The 18,100-nt window shown below is 38.1% G+C and overlaps 1 protein-coding gene across 4 annotated transcripts in view; it reads left to right on the top strand.

Moving 5' to 3' along the window:
* Positions 1–18,100, top strand: part of HIPK1 (homeodomain interacting protein kinase 1) — a 271,891-nt gene that overhangs the window by 207,245 nt on the left and 46,546 nt on the right. The window lies entirely within an intron of this gene.

Here is an 18,100-nt window from a genome sequence, read left to right as displayed (position 1 = left end):
CACCTGTTCATTCTTTTTTAACATATACATTTCATATTTCTCTATCACCATCTAGTGGTGGTACAGGATTATTACCGATTATAAAAACTATACCTTGATAAGTGGTGGTGCTGACGTCTCCCTCTTGGATTTTGTTCTACGCATGAGAGGTGTGCAGGACTCTCTGATGTATGGACACCCCAGAAAGACAAATTCTTGGCAAACTTTTCTAAAACTCCTCTACCTGTGCTGGATCCTACATTGTGTTTTGTATATACTTACCTGCTAGGATCCCTGCACAATTCACTATGGAAGTGACAGATGAAGAAATTGATGTTTTCTCCTACACGGATGTCGATGCGTCACTGATTACAGCTCTAGCCAGGGGCTCAAGGTTTTTTTTCTCAGAGGTACTTCTAAAATGAATGTGCCTAAAGATTTGGAAAAAGCAAAAAAGAAATTGCTATGATATGAGCTGCATAGCACAACACTAGGAGAGTACTTTAGAGTATGACGGATCCCTAGGGGTTTAAGAATCCGATTGAGACCAACAATTATGGCAAATAATGAGAAATATAAAAAAAGGTTTTAATGCATTCTGAACAAATGCTCCTTTGACATTTATAGTCTGGACGGTGGAGTGCTGAAAAACAAACATTAAAAGATCTTTCTGAAAATAAATGAATTGCGATTAAAAATGCCGACATGGGAGCCTCTGTTTAGTCCTTGACGAGGAATATTACGTACAAGAAATTCTGGCCCAATTATCAGATGGTGGAGTTTACCACATTTTGGATGGTGACCTACTAGCTGATGTACAGAATGAAATACAAAGTGTAATTAACAAAGCTGTTGAGAATCATGTCATCGCTAAAGATCTTGCAACCTTTCTATTAAAAAAAAAAAAAAAAAAACCCTTATCACCCCTGTATTTTATACATTGCCTAAGGTACATAAGAGCCTTATTAAACCCCCGGGCAGACTCATTGTGGCCAGTACTGAGTTAGTTTTTTCCAACATAACCTTCTTAGATAAAATTTTAAATCCCCTAGCTTCAGTTCAAAAATCTTATTTAAAAGACACTGGTAATTTTCTTGAACAACTAAGTAATATACAAAGTGAAGAATCTGACATTCTTTTTACACTTTATGTCGTTGGTCTGTATACAACAATTCCCCATGAAGCTGGTATATCTTCAGTATTAGAACTGGGAAAACAAGAAACTGATTTTTCTATGCCTAAATGTCAATTCATTAAGGATTTGTTGAATATAGTACTATTTATTTCATGTAATTGGCAAGAGTCCATGAGCTAGTGACGTATGGGATATACAATCCTATTAGTAGGGGCAAAGTTTCCCAAACCTCAAAATGCCTATAAATACACCCCACACCCACAATTCAGTTTTACAAACTTTGCCTCCTATGGAGGTGGTGAAGTTTGTGCTAAGATTTCTACGTTGATATGCGCTTCTCAGCATTTTGAAGCCTGATTCCTCTGAGTACAGTGAATGTCAGAGGGATGTGAAGGGGGTATCACCTATTGAATGCAATGGTTTTCCTCACGGGAGATCTATTTCGTAGGTTTTCTGTTATCGGTCAAAGAGATTCATCTCCTACCTCCCTTTTTCAGATTGACGATATACTCTCATATTCCATTACCTCTACTGATAACCGTTTCAGTACTGGTTTGACTATCTGCTATATGTGGATGGGTGTCTTTTGGTAAGTATGTTTTCATTACTTAACACACTCTCAGTTATGGTTTGGCACTTTATGTATTTATTTAAAGTTCTAAATATATGTATTGTACTTATATTTGCCATGATTCAGGTTTCAGTTAATTTCCTTTTGCAGACTGTCAGTTTCATATCTGGGAAATGCATTTTTAGGATAAATTTATTTCTTACCTGGGGTATAGTCTTTTTTCAATTGACTCATTTTAAATTCGCGGGCAGAATTAGGCTTGCGAGGGTGCAAAAAGACTAAGTATATTGTGTCATTTTTGGCGCGTAGTTATGTTCGATGACGCAAATTCGTCATTTCTTTCATGTAATTAGCAAGAGTCCATGAGCTAGTGACGTATGGGATATACATTCCTACCAGGAGGGGCAAAGTTTCCCAAACCTTAAAATGCCTATAAATACACCCCTCACCACACCCACAATTCAGTTTTACAAACTTTGCCTCCGATGGAGGTGGTGAAGTAAGTTTGTGCTAGATTCTACGTTGATATGCGCTCCGCAGCAAGTTGGAGCCCGGTTTTCCTCTCAGCGTGCAGTGAATGTCAGAGGGATGTGAGGAGAGTATTGCCTATTTGAATGCAGTGATCTCCTTCTACGGGGTCTATTTCATAGGTTCTCTGTTATCGGTCGTAGAGATTCATCTCTTACCTCCCTTTTCAGATCGACGATATACTCTTATATATACCATTACCTCTGCTGATTCTCGTTTCAGTACTGGTTTGGCTTTCTACAAACATGTAGATGAGTGTCCTGGGGTAAGTAAATCTTATTTTCTGTGACACTCTAAGCTATGGTTGGGCACTTTGAATACATATATTTAGAACTTTATAAACAAACATTTATTTGCCTTGACTCAGAATGTTCAACTTTCCTTATTTTTCAGACAGTCAGTTTCATATTTGGGATAATGCATTTGAATTAATCATTTTTTATTACATTCAAAATTTGACTCTTTTTTTCCCTGTGGGCTGTTAGGCTCGCGGGGGCTGAAAATGCTTCATTTTATTGCGTCATTCTTGGCGCGGACTTTTTTGGCGCAAAAATTCTTTTCCGTTTCCGGCGTCATACGTGTCGCCGGAAGTTGCGTCATTTTTTTGACGTTATTTTGCGCCAAAAATGTTGGCGTTCCGGATGTGGCGTCATTTTTTTGGCGCCAAAAGCATTTAGGCGCCAAATAATGTGGGCGTCTTATTTGGCGCTAAAAAATAAGGGCGTCGCTTTTGTCTCCACATTATTTAAGTCTTATTTTTTCATTGCTTCTGGTTGCTAGAAGCTTGTTCTTTGGCATTTTTTCCCATTCCTGAAACTGTCATTTAAGGAATTTGATCAATTTTGCTTTATATGTTGTTTTTTCTCTTACGTATTGCAAGATGTCTCACGTTGCATCTGAGTCAGATGATACTACAGGAAAATCGCTGTCTAGTGCTGGAGCTACCAAGCTAAGTGTATCTGCTATAATTTTTGGTATCTGTTTTTCCAGCTGTTGTTTGTATTGCATGTCATGACAAACTTATTAATGCAGATAAAATTTCCTTTAGTACTGTTACATTACCTGTTGCTGTTCCGTCAACATCTAATTTTCAGAGTGTTCCTGATAAACATAAGAGATTTTATTTTTTAAATCCATTAAGAAGGCTATGTCTGTTATTTCTCCTTCTAGTTTACATAAGTCTTTTAAAACTTCTCTTTTTTCAGATGAATTTTTAAATGAACATCATCATTCTGATACTGATAATGGTTCTTCTGGTTCAGAGGTTTCTGTCTCAGAGGTTGATGCTGATAAATCTTTGTATTTGTTCAAGATGGAATTTATTCGTTCTTTATTTAAAGAAGTATTAATTGCATTAGAAATAGAGGATTCTGGTCCTCTTGATACTAAATCTAAACGTTTAAATAAGGTTTTTAAATCTCCTGTAGTTATTCCAGAAGTGTTTAATCTCCCTGATGCTATTTCTGAAGTAATTTCCAGGGAATGGAATAATTTGGGTAATTCTTTTACTCCTTCTAAACGTTTAAGCAATTATATCCTGTGCCATCTGACAGATTAGAGTTTTTTTGGGGACAAAATCCCTAAGGTTATGGGGCTGTCACTAATCCTGCTAAATGTGCTACTATTTCTACGGCAGATAGTACTTCATTTAAGGATCCTTTAGATAGGAAAATTGAATCCTTTCTAAGAAAAGCTTACTTATGTTCAGGTAATCTTCTTAGACCTGCAATATTTTTAGCGGATGTTGCTGCAGCCTCAACTTTTTGGTTAGAAGCTTTAGCGCAACAAGTAACAGATCATAATTTTATAGCATTATTATTATTCTATAACATGCTAATAATTTTATTGGTGATACCATCTTTTGATATCATTAGAGTTGATGTCAGGTATATGTCTCTAGCTTTTTTAGCTAGAAAAGCTTTATGGATTAAACTTGGAATGCTGATATGTCTTCTAAGTCACCTTTGCTTTCCCTTTCTTTCCAGGGTAATAAATTATTATCTCTGTTTCTGGAAGGAAGGGAACTTTTTTACCAAAGGATAAAAAATCTAAGGTAAATTTAGGTCTGATAATCATTTTCGTTCCTTTCCTCATAATAAGGAACAAAAGCCTGATCCTTCATCCTCAGGAAAGGTATCAGTTTGGAAACTATTTCCAGTTTGGAATATATCCAAGCCTTATAGAAAACCTATAGCCAGCTCCTAAGTACCCATGAAGGTGCGGACCTTATTCCAGCTCAGCTGGTATGGGGCAGATTACGTTTTCTTCAAAGATATTTGGATCAATTCCGTTCTCAATCTCTGGTTTCAGAACATTGTTTCAGAAAGGTACAGAATTGGCTTCAATTAAGGCCTCCTCCTAAGAGATTTTTTTCTTTCCCGTGTCCCAGTTAACACAGCAAAGGCTCAGCTTTTCTGAAATGTGTTTCAGATCTAGAGTTGGCTGGAGTAATTATGCCAGTTCCAGTTCTGGAACAGGGGCTGGGGTTTTATTTTATCTCTTCATTGTACCAAAGAAGGTCAATTCCTTCAGACCAGTTCCGGATCTATCAAGGTTACTGTAGGACTATCCTGCCTTTTGTTTAGCAAGGGCATTATATGCCTACAATAGATTTACAGGATGTGTATCTGCATATTCCGATTCATCCAGATCACTTTTAGTGTCTGAGATTCTCTTTTTAGACAAGCATTACCAGTTTTGTGGCTCTACCGTTTGGCCTAGCCTCAGTTCCAAGAATTTTTTTGGTTCTCGGTGCCCTTCTTTCTGTAATCAGAGAACAGGGTTTTGGTATTTCCTTATTGGACGATATCTGGGTACTTGCTCAGTCTTCTCATTTTCGAAGAATCTCTTACGAATCGACTTGTGTTGTTTCTTCAAGTTCATGGTTGGAGGATCAATTTACCAATCAGTTCATTGATTCCTCAGACAAGGGTAACCTTTTTAGGTTCCTAGATAGATTCAGTGTCTATGACTCTGTCCTTGTCAGACAAGAGAAGTTTAACATTGATATCAGCTTGTCAAAACCTTCAGTCACAATCATTCCCTTTGGTAGCCTTATGCATGGAAATTTTAGGTCTTAGGACTGCCGCATCAGATGCGATCTCCTTTGCTCATTTTCACATGCGACCTCTTCAGCTCTGTATGCTGAACCAATGGTGCAGGGATTACTCAAAGATATCTCAATTAATATCTTTAAACCGATTATACAACACTCTCTGACATGGTGGACAGATCACCATCGTTTAGTTCAGGGGGCTTCTTGTTCTTCCGACCTGGACTATAATCTCAACAGATGCAAGTCTTACAGGTTGGGGAGCTGTGTGGGGGTATCTGACGGCACAAGGGGTTTGGGAATCTCAGGAGGTGAGATTTCCGATCAATATTTTGGAACTCCGTGCAATTTTTAGAGCTCTTCAGTCTTGGCCTCTTTTGAAGAGAGAGTTGTTCATTTGTTTTCAGATAGACAATGTCACAACTGTGGCATACATCAATCATCAAGGAGGGACTCACAGTCCTCTGGCTATGAAAGAAGTATCTCGAATTTTGGTTTGGGCGGAATCCAGCTCCTGTCTAATCTCTGCGGTTCATATCCCAGGTATGGACAATTGGAAAGCGGATTATCTCAGTCGCCAAACGTTGCACCTGGGCGAATGGTCTTCACCCAGAGGTATTTCCTCAGATTGTTCAAATGTGGGAACTCCCAGAAATAGATCTGATGGCTTCTCATCTAAACAAGAAACTTCCCTGGTATCTGTCCGGATCCCGGGATCCTCGGGCGGAGGCAGTGGATGCATTATCTCTTCCTTACAAGTGTCATCCTGACTATATCTTTCCGCCTCTAGTTCTTCTTCCAAGGGTATTCTCCAATATTCTAAAGGAATGCTCGTTTGTCCTGCTGGTAGCTCCAGCATGGCCTCACAGGTTTTGGTATGCGGATCTTGTCCGGATGGCCTCTTGCCGGCTGTGGACTCTTCCGTTACGACCAGTCTTTCTGTCTCAAGGTTCTTTTTTCCATCAGGATCTCAAAACCTTAGTTTTAAGGTGTGGAGTTTGAACGCTCTATTCTTGGTCAAAGAGGTTTCTCTGACTCTGTGATTGATACTATGTGACAGGCTCGTAAATCTGTATCTTGAGAGATATATTATAGAGTCTGGAAGACTTATATTTATTCAGGATGGTTTAGATAAAGGTTTGTCCGCAAGTTTCTTGTAAGACAAATCTCTGCTCTTTCTGTTCTTTTTCACAGAAGGATTGCTAATCTTCCTGATATTCATTGTTTTGTACAACCTTTGGTTCGTATAAAACTTGTCATTAAGTCAATTTCTCCTCCTTGGAGTTTGAATTTGGTTCTGGGGGCTCTTCAAGCTCCTCCTTTTGAACCCATGCATTCTTTGGTCGTTATATAACTTTCTTGGAAAGTTTTGTTTCTTTTGGCCATCTCTTCTGCCAGAAGAGTCTCTGAATTATCTACTCTTTTTTTGTGAGTCTCCTTTTCTGATTTTGCATCAGGATAAGGCGGTGCTGCGATCTTCTTTTGAATTTTTTACCTAAGGTTGTGAATTCTAACAACATTAGTAGAGAAATTGTGGTTCCTTCATTATGTCCTAATTCTATGAATTCTAAGGAGAAATCATTGCATTCTTTGGATGCTGTTAGAGCTTTGTAATATTATGTTGAAGCTACTAAGTCTTTCCGAAAGACTTCTAGTCTATTTGTCATCTTTTCCGGTTCTAGAAAAGACCAGAAAGCTTCTGCCATTTCTTTGGCATCTTGGTTGAATTCTTTATTTCATCATGCCTATGTTGAGTCGGGTAACACTCCGCCTCAAAGGATTACAGCTCATTCTACTAGGTCAGTTTCTACTTCCTGGGCGTTTAAGAATGAAGCTTCGGTTGATCAGATTTGCAAAACAGCAACTTGGTCCTCTTTGCATACTTTTACTAAATTCTACCATTTTGATGTGTTTTCTTCTTCTGAAGCAGTTTTTGGTAGAAACGTACTTCAGGCAGTGGTTTCAGTTTGAATCTTCTGCTTATGTTTTTTCATTAAATTTTATTCTGGGTGTGGATTATTTTCAGCAGGAATTGGCTGTCTTTATTTTATCCCTCCCTCTCTAGTGACTCTTGTGTGGAAAGATCCACATCTTGGGTAATCATTATCCCATACGTCACTAGCTCATGGACTCTTGCTAATTACATGAAAGAAAACATAATTTATGTAAGAACTTACCTGATAAATTCATTTCTTTCATATTAGCAAGAGTCCATGAGGCCCGCCCTTTTTTGTGGTGGTTTTGATTTTTTTGTATAAAGCACAATTATTCCAATTCCTTATTTTATATGCTTTCGCACTTTTTTCTTATCACCCCACTTCTTGGCTATTCGTTAAACTGAATTGTGGGTGTGGTGAGGGGTGTATTTATAGGCATTTTAAGGTTTGGGAAACTTTGCCCTTCCTGGTAGGAATGTATATCCCATACGTCACTAGCTCATGGACTCTTGCTAATATGAAAGAAATGAATTTATCAGGTAAGTTCTTACATAAATTATGTTTTCCGGTGTCTTAGTCGACTCCGAGTCCTTTCACAAGGTTGCGTCTTCATTGACGCGAGTGTCATTTACAGATGTTAGCGCCAAAAAAAAATGTCTCAACCTGATCCTGTCTTAGAAATCACTGTTGGAACCCTGCTGCCTGATAACAGTTCTACCAAAGCTAAGTGCATTTGTTGAAAATTTGTGGAGATTATTTCTCCAGCTGTGGTTTGTAATAGTTGTCATAAGCTTTTACATGCAAAGAATGTGTCAATCAGTAATAGTGCATTGACTGTTGTTGTTGTTCCTTCAACATCTAATGCACAAGATATACCTGTGAATTTAAAAGATTTTATTGCTGTTTCTATTCAGAAGGCTCTGTCTGCCAACCCGCCTTTTAATAAAATTAAAAGGTCTTTTAAAACTTCTCAAAAAGTTGATAAAATTTCAAATGACCGACAACATACTGAATTATCCTCCTCCTGATAAGGATCTATCTGATTCAGAAGATCCTTCCTCAGATATTGACACTGACAAATCTACTTATTTATTTATATCTTTGTTTAAAGAAGTGTTGATTACATTGGATATTGAGGAAATTAAGGATATTGAGGAAACTAGTCCTCTTGATATTAAACTAGTAAACGTTTAAATTATGTTTATAAACCTCCTGTGGTTACTCCAGAAGTTTTTCCAGTTCCTGATGCTATTTCTGATATGATTTCTAAGGAATGGAATAGGCCTGGTACATCTTTTATTCCTTCTTCAAGGTTTAAAAAAATTGTATCATTTGCCAGCAGTTGCATTGGAGTTTTGGGAAAAGGTCCCCAAAGTTGATGGGGCTATCTCTACTCTTGCTAAACGTACTACTATTCCTATGGAAGATAGTACTTCTTGCAAAGATCCTTTAGATAGGAAACTTGAATCTTATCTAAGGAAAGCCTATTTATATTCTGGTCATCTTCTCAGGCCTGCAATTTCTTTTGCTGATGTTGCAGCTGCATCAACTTTTTGGTTGGAACATTTAGCGCAACAAGAATTGGATTTTGATTTTTCTAGCATTGTTGGTTTGCTTCAACATGCTAATCATTTTATTTGTGATGCCATTTTTGATATCAAAATTGATGTTAATTCTATGTCTTTAGCTATTTTAGCTAGAAGAGCTTTGTGGCTTAAATCTTGGAATGCTGACATGACTTCTAAGTCTAGATTGCGATCTCTTTCTTTCCAAGGTAATAAGTTATTTGGTTCTCAGTTGGATTTGATTATTTCAACTGTCACTGGGGGGAAGGGAGTTTTCTTTCATGTAATTATCAAGAGTCCATGAGCTAGTGACGTATGGGATATACATTCCTACCAGGAGGGGCAAAGTTTCCCAAACCTCAAATGCCTATAAATACACCCCTCACCACACCCACAAATCAGTTTTACAAACTTTGCCTCCTATGGAGGTGGTGAAGTAAGTTTGTGCTAGATTCTACGTTGATATGCGCTCCGCAGCAGGTTGGAGCCCGGTTTTCCTCTCAGCGTGCAGTGAATGTCAGAGGGATGTGAGGAGAGTATTGCCTATTTGAATTCAATGATCTCCTTCTACGGGGTCTATTTCATAGGTTCTCTGTTATCGGTCGTAGAGATTCATCTCTTACCTCCCTTTTCAGATCGACGATATACTTTTATATATACCATTACCTCTACTGATTCTCGTTTCAGTACTGGTTTGGCTTTCTACTACTTGTAGATGAGTGTCCTGGGATAAGTAAGTCTTATTTTCTGTGACACTCTAAGCTATGGTTGGGCACTTTTATATAAAGTTCTAAATATATGTGTTCAAACATTTATTTGCCTTGTCTCAGGATGTTCAACGTTCCTTATTTCAGACAGTCAGTTTCGTATTTGGGATAATGCATATGAATTAATCAATTTTTCTCTTACCTTAAATTTGACTTTTTCCCTGTGGGCTATTAGGCTTGCGGGGGCTGAAAATGCTTCATTTTATTGCGTCATTCTTGGCGCGGATTTTTTTTGGCGCAAATTTTTTTTTCTGTTTCCGGCGTCATACGTGTCGCCGGAAGTTGCGTCATTTTTTGACGTTTTTTTTGCGCCAAAAGTGTCGGCGTTCCGGATGTGGCGTCATTTTTGTCGCCAAAAGCATTTAGGCTTTGTTGTTTTTTTCTATTACATATTGCAAGAAGTCTACGATTGACCCTGAGTCAGAAGCCACTTCTGGAAAAATGCTTAACTGAGTTTCAGTTCTACCAAAGCTAAGTTCATTTATTTTAAATGTTATAAATGTTTATCTTTAGCTATGGTTTGTAATAAGTTATTATGATATACTTTTACATGCAGATTCCATTAGTATTCATGCTTTATACATTTCCATTCTTAAGTACAAGAAATGTTTAGAAGATTTATAAGAAATATTTTTTTCTGATTAAGGCTTTGTCTGACTTTGTGCCTTCTAATACAATTTTTAGGTCTTTTCCACTTGTTTTTTAATTATTGAAGTTTCAAATGACCAACAACATACTGATTTATCCTTCTCTGATGATGTTTTTTTCTCTTTCAGAAATTCTCTTCATCAGATATTGACACTAACAGATCTACTTTTTTATAAATTTTTTATTAAAGTACATTTGTTCTTTGTTGAAGAGGTGTTGATTATTTTGGATATTAAGGTAACTAGTTCTTTAAGACTAGCTGACACTATTTCTGCCTTTTTATTCTTCTGTGATTTCAGAGGGTTTCTTTCCAATTCCCCATACTAGGGAATGGAATAGGCTGAGAATTCTCTTTTATTCCTTCTTCAAAGGTTTTAAGCTATATTCTTTGCCAGCAATTTATAGCAAAATAATATTTATTTTCCTTTATATAGTTGTATCTCTTATTTATGGAAAATTATTTAGTTTCAGGTACTTTTCTTGGTCCTGTGATATTGCAATTGCTTCATTTTTTCTGTTTACTTTAAGATCAAGTATCAGATTATGTTTTATTTTAGCATTGTTAAAGGGACAACATTTACTAGACTAGGTGCTGTTGCATTTGTCTTGTTGTTTTGCATTTATTGATTATGCAAGTCCTCTGTTTTGACTGGTCCTTTAAACTGGACTATCATGCTAATGATTTCATATGTGTCTTCATTTTATTGAATATATTCGCAAATGAGGGTTAATCTATGTCTTTAGCTATTTTAGCTAGAAGAATTTTGTGATTTTTTTTAAAAAAGAAAATCCATATTTCTTTTGTTCTAAGATAATCAATTATTTGTTTTATAATTGGATTCAATTCTTAACTGTTACTATGGGCTTCAAGATTGAGTTCTAAGACTAAAACTTTAAGCTTATACTAGTTTGGTTGTTCTTATTAAGGAACGAATTCCTGAGTTCTTTCCCAAGTAACATGTTTATAAGTGGGGTTCGAATCAGCTCCCTAATATTGCGATGTATGTGCCGTATTCCAGCTTGGCTGGTAAGGGGCAGGTTTAGACTTCTTTGAAATTTATTTGGTTCTATTTTGTCCAAATTTCTTTGATTTTATTCCAGTAAGGCTAACACTTTCTTTAAGTGTGTCTCTGTCCTATATATTTTGGGTACTGTTGAAGCATGGCTGGGCACCCATGGGGTTCAAGCGCTGCTCAGACCTGGAATCTTCTGGGGTATTTCTTCCAGTTCTTTTTTTAGGAACCGGGTTTGGAGTTTTATTCAAACTATTTTGCCTTTTTATGGTCATTGATAGCATTATTTGTTTTCATTAGATACAATAAATGCATATTTTCATTTTTCTGTTTTCATTCAGATTATTTTCTGAGGACGCGGAATCTCATATGATTCACTTGCTCTTCAGGACATAGTTAGAAGATCTTTTTTTTAAAAGTCCTTGATTCCTCACGTAAGGGTCACCTTTTTTTAGGTTTTCCAGATGGTTTATGTCACTGTCTTTGTCTCTATCGGACAAGGGACAATTTGTATTGGGTTCCGTCTGTCGGTACCTTTAGTCTCTATTATTTCCTTCAGTTGCTATATATGCATAGAAGTTTTAACAGCATTGGATTCAATTCCCTTTGCTCATTTTCAATGGAAAGATCCTTTCCAGCTTTTTATGAGTGTTGTTTCTTCAAGAACATGGTTGGAGGATCAATTAACCAATCAGTTTGTTGATTCCTCAGACAAGAGTAACCTTTTTAGGTTTCCAGATAGATTCAGTGTCCATGACTCTGTCTCTGTCGGACAAGAGACGTCTGAATTTGGTTTCAGCTTATCGAAACCTTCAGTCTCAATCATTCCTTTCGGTAGCTTTATGCATGGAAATTCTAGGTTCTTATGACTGCTGCATTGGACGTGTTCCCCTTTGCTCATTTTCACATGCGACCTCTTCAGCTCTGTATGCTGAACCAGTGGTACAAGGATTATACAAAGATATCTCATTTAATATCTTTTAACCGATTGTTCGACACCCTCTGACGTGGTACAGACCACCATCGTTTAGTTCAGGGGGCTTCTTTTGTTCTTCCAACCTGGACTGTGATCTCAACAGATGCAAGTCTGACAGGTTGGGGAGCTGTATGTGGGTTTCTGACAGCACAAGGGGTTTGGGAATCTCAGGAGGTGAGATTTCCAATCAACATTTTGGAACTCCGTGCAATTTTCAGAGCTCTTCAGTCGTGGCCTCTTCTAAAGAGAAAGTCGTTCATTTGTTTACAGACGGACAATGTCACAAATGTGGCATATGTCAATCATCAAGAGGGACTCTCAGTCCTCTGGCTATAAAGGAAGTATCCTGAATACTTGTATGGGCGAAATCCAGCTCCTGTCTAATTTCTGCGGTTCATATCCCAGGTATAGATAATTGGGAAGCGGATTATCTCAGTCGTCAAATGCTACATCCGGGCAAATGGTCTCTTCACCCAGAGGTATTTCTTCAGATTGTTCAAATATGGGGACTTCCAGAAATAGATCTGATGGCTTCTCATCTAAACAAGAAGCTTCCCAGGTATCTGTCCAGATCCAGGGATCCTCAGGCGGAAGCAGTGGATGCATTGTCACTTCCTTGGAAATATCATCCTGCTATATCTTTCCGCCTCTAGTTCTTCTTTCAAGAGTGATTTCCAAAATTCTAAAGGAGCGTTCGTTTATTCTGCTGGTGGCTCCAGCATGGCCTCACAGGTTTTGGTATGCGGATCTTGTCCGGATGGCTCCTTGCCATCCGTGGACTCTTCCGTTAAGTCCAGACCTTCTATCACAAGGTCCTTTTTTTCCATCAGGATTTCAAATCCTTAAATTGAAGGTATGGAGATTGAACGCTTGATTCTCAGTCATAGAGGTTTCTCTGACTCCGTAATTAATACTATGTTGCAGGCTCGTAAATCTGTATCTAGGATGATATATTATCGAGTCTGGAAGACTTGCATTTTTTGGTGTTTTTCTCATCTTTTTTCTTGGCATTCTTTTAGAATTCCTAGAATTTTACAGTTTCTTCAGGATGGTTTGGATAAAGGTTTGTCTGCAAGTTCCTTGAAAGGACAAATCTCTGCTCTTTCTGTTCTTTTTCACAGAAAGATTGCTAGTTTTCCTGATTTTTATTGTTTTGTACGAGCTTTGGTTCGTATAAAACTTGTTATTAAGTCAATCTCTCCTCCTTGGAGTTTGAATTTGGTTCTGGGGGCTCTTCAAGCTCCTCCTTTTGAACCTATGGATTTTCTGGACATTAAATTACTTTCTTGGAAAGTTTTGTTTCTTTTGGCCATCTCTTCTGCTAGAAGAGTTTCTGAATTATCTGCTCTTTCTTGTGAATCTCCTTTTCTGATTTTTCATCAGGATAAGGCGGTGTTGCGAACTTCTTTTAAATTTTTACCTAAGGTTGTGAATTCTAACAACATTAGTAGAGAAATTGTGGTTCCTTCATTATGTCCTAATCCTAAGAATTCTAAGGAGAGATCATTGCATTCTTTGGATGTAGTTAGAGCTTTGAAATATTATGTTGAAGCTACTAAGAATTTCCGAAAGACTTCTAGTCTTTTTGTTATCTTTTCCAGTTCTAGGAAAGGTCAGAAGGCCTCTGCCATTTCTTTGGCATCTTGGTTGAAATCTTTAATTCATCATGCTTATGTCGAGTCGGGTAAAACTCTGCCTCAAAGGATTACAGCTCATTCTACTAGGTCAGTTTCTACTTCCTGGGCGTTTAGGAATGAAGCTTCGGTTTATCAGATTTGCAAAGCAGCAACTTGATCTTCTTTGCATATTTTTACTAAATTCTACCATTTTGATGTGTTTTCTTCTTCTGAAGCAGTTTTTGGTAGAAAAATACTTCAGGCAGCTGTTTCAGTTTGATTCTTCTGCTTATAATTTCAGTTTTTTTCATTATAAGATTTGAACTTTGTTTTGGGTGTGGATAATTTCCACGGAATTGGCTGTCTTTATTTTATCCCTCCCTCTCTAGTGACTCTTGCGTGGAAGATCCACATCTTGGGTAGTCATTATCCCATACGTCACTAGCTCATGGACTCTTGCTAATTACATGAAAGAAAACATAATTTATGTAAGAACTTACCTGATAAATTCATTTCTTTCATATTAGCAAGAGTCCATGAGGCCCACCCTTTTTGTGGTGGTTATGATTTTTTTGTATAAAGCACAATTATTCCAATTCCTTATTTTTTATGCTTTCGCACTTTTGTCTTATCACCCCACTTCTTGGCTATTCGTTAAACTGATTTGTGGGTGTGGTGAGGGGTGTATTTATAGGCATTTGAGGTTTGGGAAACTTTGCCCCTCCTGGTAGGAATGTATATCCCATACGTCACTAGCTCATGGACTCTTGCTAATATGAAAGAAATGAATTTATCAGGTAAGTTCTTACATAAATTATGTTTTTTTGCCTCAGGATAAAAGACCTAAAGGTAAATCTAAAGCTTCTAACCACTTTCGTCCTTTTGACAAATTAAGGAACAGAAACCTAATCCTTCCCCCAAGGAATCTGTTTCCAATTGGACACCTTCTTCAAGCCATTTAAGAAATCAAAGCCAGCACCCAAGTCCGCATGAAGTTGCGTCCCTCATTCCAAGGATTTTTGGACAAATTCTGTCCGAAATCAATGGATTCTGATTATTGTCTCTCAGGGGTATCGAATAGGATACAGAGTAAGACCTCCTGCGAGAAGATATTTTCTCTCACGCATCCCTGCAAATCCAGTAAAGGCTCAGGCTTTCCTGAAGTGTGTTTCAGACCTGGAGCTTTCAGGGGTAATCATGCCGGTTCCATTTCAGGAACAGGGTCTGGGATTTTATTCAAATCTATTCATTGTCCCAAAGAAAGAAAATTCATTCAGACCAGTTCTGGATCTAAACATTTTGAATCGTTATGTAAGAGTACCAACTTTCAAGATGGTTACTATAAGGATTATTCTACCTTTTTTTTTGAAAAAGCTTTATTGAAATAACTTCAAACATTTACAAGCAGAGAATAAAACACTCACAACATAAGTCTGTTGGCAATCATCGAAATCCCCGTGTTTCAGTTCTTACATTTGTTGTGGGTTAAACAAAATAATACAATACGAAATGGACTAGAAAGTCCATCAAACAACAATTATCAATATTGGTTACATAGAGAAGTGTCAATATGTATTTTGCAAGTGTTTAGCAGGATATAAAGAAAAAGAAGCATAGACAAACGAAGGAAAAGAAGAGGTCAAATACACGTGTTCCTGAGTGAAGTGAAATAAATTTCGCTGAGGGATATTAAAATTACAGTATGGGCTTACCCCTATCAAGGGTGTTAGGTTATCTTGCGTCGTCCTGGTAATTAGCTGCGGAGTCAGGATTCCCATAGGAAGAGAATCTCGCAATAGAAATCCAATTGGTTAATGGAGAAGTAATGAAACCTCTCTAGTCGTATATTTAGCGAAAGCTGAGCAAGCCACTCGTCAGTAGTAGGAGTAATCTCCTGTTTCTATTTCCGAGGAATGACTTGCTTAGCACTATTCAATGCAATATGTAGAAGCCTAGTGTGGGCCTTAGATTGCATTTTGGGAATATCATGGAAGAGTAAAACTACTGGATCTAGAGGAATGTCGCGTCCTAGGAGTTTGCTAATTTCCTTAGTTATGGAGCACCAAAACGGCTGAATACTAGGACATGACCACCAAATATGGTACATGGAACCCTCTTGGTTGCACTTCCTCCAGCATCTGTTAGATGTCAGGGGAAAGATGTTTTGTAGGCGTTGCGGGGTCAAATACCATCTCATTAAGAGTTTATAATTGACTTCCAGCAGGGAGGCCGAGTGAGAAGATTTGGCTATGTTGTGGAAAATTTTATTCCATTCCTCTACTGATACTTGCCCTGCAAGGTCTTTTTGCCATTTTTGTGTGTAAGAAGGAAGGTGGTCTGTTGGAGGTGAGTTCAGAATAGCATACAAAAGAGGTATAGTATGGGCTGGTTGGTGAGGTGCACTACAGAGTTGTTCAAATCTAGTGCAAGTACGCACCAGATCCTGTTTGTTTTTATGAGTGTTGATAAAATGTGTCAGCTGATTATATCTTAGCCAGGTAGCAAAGAAGTCGTTCTCCAAGTTTTGCATTTGTGTCATTGGGATTATTTTTGTTGCCTCCGTCAACAGATAGACCGGGAGAAGTCCATGGATGTCTAGTTTTAAATTGTTTGGTGGAGGATTCCCCACCAAGAAGTCAGGATTGGATAGTGATGGTGTGAGAGGGGATGGGATACTAGAGAACGAGGTGTTTTTCTGTATCTGTCTAGACCATACCTGAAAAGTTTTTTATAATGGGATAGTTTTGGATTGTAGAAGGTCGGTGTTCAGGGGGAAGCCAACAATAGCTCCCTAGTTGGGCTATCCCCGTTAAGTCATGTTCCAGGGAGACCCAGGCTTTAGATGAAGTTGCCGACTGGTAACACCAATCAACAATCCTCTGAAGGATAGTGGCATCTTTGTAATTCTGGAGATTTGGTACACCTAGCCCTTCCCTAGTTGGATGCAGATATAGTGTTGTTTTAGATATCCTTGGTGGTCTTTTACGCCATATGTAAGAGTTAGTGATGGACTGTAGTGTAGGGAGGAAGTGATTAGGAAGTGGGATAGGGACGGGACTGTTTGGAAGATATATAAAAGTTTAGGTAACAAATTCATTTTTACCACATTAATCCTTCCTATCCAAGTAATTGATTTAGGGAGCCAAGATGCAATAAATAAGTTGAATTAGTGTATAAATCTTTCATAGTTATATTTGAACAGGTCATGTAGGTTAGGTGATAAAAGTACTTTAACGTTTTGGTTTGAATCTGATATGGATAATCAACTTCCAATCGTTTACATTCTGCCGGAGACATTTCCATTGGAAGTAATTCCGATTTGGAGGAGTTTATTGCGTAGTTTGAGGCTCTCCCGTATTGGGCCAAAATTAGGCGAGCTGCAGGGAGGGATTTAGTTGGGTTGGTAAGGGAAAGCAGTAAGTCGTCTGCAAACAATGTGGCTTTGTATTGTGTCTGGTTAATCTGCAGACCACTCACCTTCGAGCTGCCCCTAAGCTTGATTGCCAAAATTTCCATAGAGAGTACAAATAATAAGGGGGAAAGAGGGCACCCCTGTCTCGTCCTATTCTTAATATGAAATGAGCCGGACAGGATACCATTCACTTTAACTTTGGCTGTTGGGCCCACATAAAGTGCAAAAATTTTGGAGATAAATTCCTCTGGGATACCGAATTTCTGGAGGGTGAGTTTTAAAAAGGTCCAATCCAACCTGTCAAAGGCCTTTTCAGCATCTGTTGACAGGAGGATGGAAGGGGTTTTATGTAAAGAAACAAATTGCTTAAGTTGCAGCACAGCGTGGTGTTGTCCCTTGCCTCTCGACCAGGTACAAAGCCTGCCTGATCCACATGAATCAGCAAAGAGAGGACTGCATTGAGTCTATTTGCCAAAACTTTGGCGTAATTTTTTTAAATCAACATTCAGGAGGGAGATAGGTCGGAAGTGAGCTGGCTGGTCTGGGGATTTGCCTGGTTTGGGCAGTACTGTTATAAAAGCCTCCAACATGTTCGAGGACATCGGCTCATTTTGGTCTATAGACTGGAACAGGGTAAGGAGGTGGGGAATTAAAATGTGTTTGAAGGTTTTGAAATATAAGCCTGTATACCCATTGGTATTTTCCTTGGCTTTTCCCTGGCTTCAGAGTTTTTATTGCTTTTTCTATTTCTAAGGCTTCTATTGGTTTTTGGAGGAATTCTACCATATCTGTTTGTAAGACTGGGGTTGAAAGCTGTTGTAGATATGAGGAGCATACGTGTTCATGTTCCAAAGTTTTCCTGTTGGGAAATGAATCATAGAGCTTTGCATAATATAGTCTA

This window comes from Bombina bombina, chromosome 3, assembly GCF_027579735.1.
Source record: "Bombina bombina isolate aBomBom1 chromosome 3, aBomBom1.pri, whole genome shotgun sequence".
NCBI classification, from domain to species: Eukaryota; Metazoa; Chordata; class Amphibia; order Anura; family Bombinatoridae; genus Bombina; species Bombina bombina.
This window is presented reverse-complemented; position numbering and strand designations above follow the sequence as displayed.